The sequence below is a fragment of the Rosa rugosa genome, chromosome 6 (assembly GCF_958449725.1).
Source record: "Rosa rugosa chromosome 6, drRosRugo1.1, whole genome shotgun sequence".
Taxonomy (NCBI): Eukaryota; Viridiplantae; Streptophyta; class Magnoliopsida; order Rosales; family Rosaceae; genus Rosa; species Rosa rugosa.
Genome location: NC_084825.1, coordinates 21,297,037 through 21,301,267, shown reverse-complemented (window position 1 = coordinate 21,301,267; position 4,231 = coordinate 21,297,037).

The following is a 4,231-nucleotide window of genomic DNA, read 5'->3' as shown; positions in this document are numbered from 1 at the left end:
ACCTTACTACTAGTATCTGCAACTGTCTTTCCAAAACCCTCTATCCAAAACCCTCATTATTGGAAACATATATGAACGATTTAGATTGCTTTTCCTGGTTGCTTTTATAAACATCATCCTATTCAGATAGGTCGTCAATGATAACCACAAAATAAATTTATGCGACAAAATATCTAAACATGTTTCTAGCAGTTCCCAATTTATGTGCCACAACTACTAAAACAAAACCAAACAAAACCTGAAGCACCTGTAATCAGTCTGAAATCATAAGACCACCGCTTGTGCGCCATTATTCTTCGACAATACAGTTATTACTCTTCTATTTATCTCTCATCATGCTGCACTAGCATGAAGTGCCACCAAAGATGCATAAGCCCCATTAGTGATCTTCATCAGAAAATCATGGCCTCTCTTCTCAGCAATCACACCATTCTTCACCACAGCGATTATATCTCGCCCTTTGATTGTGGTGAGCAACAACAACTGTTGTTCTATTCACCATAACTCTATCCAAAGCGTCTTGTACTGTGCATTCTGACTCTGCGTCTACTGCACTGGTAGCTTCGTCAAGTAAAAGGATTTTTGGGACCTTTTGTGTAGCCCTTGCTATGACTATTCTTTGCTTTTGTCCACCTTATAATTGAACACCTCGTTCCCCCAGAGATGTCATATCCTTGAGGCAATGAAGATATGAAATTGTGTGCATTCGATGCTGTTGTTGCTGCAATAATCTCTTCTTCGGTTGCATCTCCTTGCTTGCCATAGGCAATGTTGGTACGAATTGACTCATTAAAGAAAATAGGTTCTTGACCAACCAAACCAATCTGTTGCCTCAACTAGTTTAGCTTGAACTTGTGGATTTCCACTCCATCTAACAGTATGCGACCTGTATTAGGGTCATAGAATCGCTCTATAAGGCCTATTACTGTCGATTTCTCACTGCCAATCTCTCCAACCAAAGCAACAGTCTTTCCAGAAGGGATTTTCAAACAAATGTCCCTGAATATCTGCACATGCATCTGCCTTGTGGGTATTTGAAGCTGATATGTTCAAGATCAATTTCCTCAGTAATGCTCAGTAGTGTTATGCTATCATTGCTGCTTGAATCGATCTTAAGCTTGCTATCAAGAATTTGTGAGTATGTTGTAATGCATTGTATATGAAGGTGTATGCATCCAAGAAATAAAATCAATAGAAGAAAAAGAAAATAGTCTGTTTGCTAGCTATGTATTGCACCTTAATTCCATGCAGTTGCTCTACCATTTCAAGGATGATCCTCTGTACCCTTAGACGTATGGTAACTAAAGCCTATAAACATCTTGTGTAGAAATGGTTACACTGATTGTGAATTGCATTCTTGGCTTTCTGCCAATAGCTACAATATAGGCTTAGAGCTTCTATAAATATTAAACCTTTAATAAGAACTTCGAGTTTAGCATAGGTACGATTGAAAAGGAAAAAAGAAATGAAAGATTAGTGAGAAGTTGAATTCTGTGTACATGACTAAATATGTTTTGTTGTTTGAAAAGTAGATGGGTTATATTTATCAGTCCATGAAGATTAGTATTGTGCACAAGTCGTAAGCACATGTTAGCTGTTGATGAGGATATATAACTAGAACACCTGGATTCTTTGTAGGTGATCAATTGTTTTGAAATTTCATTTTCAAATCTCAACTGAATAGTGAAATGGCTATTCCCTTCATTGAATCAGGCTAATGATCTCCGTTTGAAGTAAAATTCTTTTGTTATCTGAAAACAAAACTTCACTACTCTCATGATTATTGGAAGATGAAAATTTGTATTTTGGTAATGAATATATATTTTGATATAATGTTTCTTCACCTCCAAATATAACTTTTCCACCCCAACTCCTCTGTACCCTTAGACGTATGGTAACTAAAGCCTATAAACATCTTGTGTAGAAATGGTTACACTGATTGTGAATTGCATTCTTGGCTTTCTGCCAATAGCTACAATATAGGCTTAGAGCTTCTATAAATATTAAACCTTTAATAAGGACTTCGAGTTTAGCATAGGTACGATTGAAAAGGAAAAAAGAAATGAAAGATTAGTGAGAAGTTGAATTCTGTGTACATGACTAAATATGTTTTGTTGTTTGAAAAGTAGATGGGTTATATTTATCAGTCCATGAAGATTAGTATTGTGCACAAGTCGTAAGCACATGTTAGCTGTTGATGAGGATATATAACTAGAACACCTGGATTCTTTGTAGGTGATCAATTGTTTTGAAATTTCATTTTCAAATCTCAACTGAATAGTGAAATGGCTATTCCCTTCATTGAATCAGGCTAATGATCTCCGTTTGAAGTAAAATTCTTTTGTTATCTGAAAACAAAACTTCACTACTCTCATGATTATTGGAAGATGAAAATTTGTATTTTGGTAATGAATATATATTTTGATATAATGTTTCTTCACCTCCAAATATAACTTTTCCACCCCAACTCCATAGTGTAAGTTTGAACTATCTAAACCAACTGTAGCAGAGAAACACCAACAAGATGGTGTCCTAATCAATTTCTGATCGAATATCATTAAAGCAGCCAAATAGGCATGAACACAACACCATATTTGTAAAATGCCATGAGATCCCAACAAAGCACTCCCCTCATCAAAAAAAACTTCAGTATACAAATCAATGTGCCCATATGTAGATAGCACAACAGTTCAAGAGAAGGTAAATCAAACCAAGAAATGGAAGAGGAAGATACCAGACTTACTAAAATGTCAACAGTAGAAATGTTACCTTCCCTAAAAGTATGAGGACCAAAAGATCATATGCTACAATACAAACATGCAAAGGAGGTGAAAAACCACTACTACACAAAAGGCTTCACACGACGGTTTAAATCTGTCGTCTCACGTTTTGCATTTCCGTGGTCTATCGAGGTGTCGTCTGATGAAACGCTGTCAGACGACGGTTTTCGACCGTCGTATACTGATCATTGGGTCGACGGTTTGCAACTAAATCCGTCGTCTGATAGACCGACAGATCTGCCGACATGCTGTCGACAAGCTGTCGACAGAAATATGTCGTCGTGTGACTTCTACTCATACCACGGTTTTTAGGATTCCAGCGTGGTGTGACTTCTACTCATACCACGGTTTGTAGGATTCCAACGTGGTGTGACTTCTACTCATACCACGGTTTTTAGTATTCCAGCCTTGTTTCTTTGTTGTGTAAATTGTACACACACGACAGTTATTCCAGCATAAAATGTGGTGTGGTGACTTAAAAATTCAGTGCGCGCGCTTTCACACGACAGATATAACTCTAACCGTTGTATTGTGACATTTAAGACGATGGTTTTTGCTTATTTGTTGTCTGTGTGTGTATCCAACAATGATATCAGTATAGAAAAATGACCAAAAGAACATAAAATTAATCCTAATAGATAGTTGTTATAATCTCATAACAATCTAAATGGGTCTGATAATGCTAATTGTATCTACAAAATAGGAGAACAGAAAAAAAAAAAATCCAAGTCAAGTTCTATTCACTGATCTCCTACTCTTCTTAGCTTTTGTCTTCAAAATTAAGCTTCACTTCATAACATTGGCACTCTTCATGGCCTAAAGAACAGTAATGGGGCTTCCTGCATGCATCATTTTTCACAAGAAACAATTGAAACAAAAAACACAAATTTTGACCAAGATTGGTATGACATTTGAGCTACTGGTAAGAGAAAGAATTTCACAAGAAGTTACACAAATTATTAGGAAACAAAATTGAAGCTCATTACTCATACAAGAAAACGTAACTTGAATCGTTTTAGTTCCTTACCAATTAGCATAGCACATAACAACTAACAGTAGTTCACCAAACAAATAATGAACAAACAAATCATTTCAGAACCAATTACAGAGAACTGAATAAACATCCTTAACAATAGAACTTGGAATAATGCGAATAGCTAGAAATTCTATATAGACAAGAATTTGGTACTTTTCCCATAGGCCAACTAATAAATCCTATCCATGCATCCGGTTTACAGATTTTTAAGGCCATTTTCTTTAAGAAGAATTTAGTAAACAAAACATCTAACACACACACACAAACACACTCCAAATATTTAAACTTCACTTGAACTTATGTTCAACCAGTAGGTCAGATCAAGTAAGAAAAGCTTTTCTATCTTTCTTCCTCTCTTTATCCTTTTATCTCCTTCCTCTGAGATTGATCTTCTTCCCTAATACCACAATTGGGA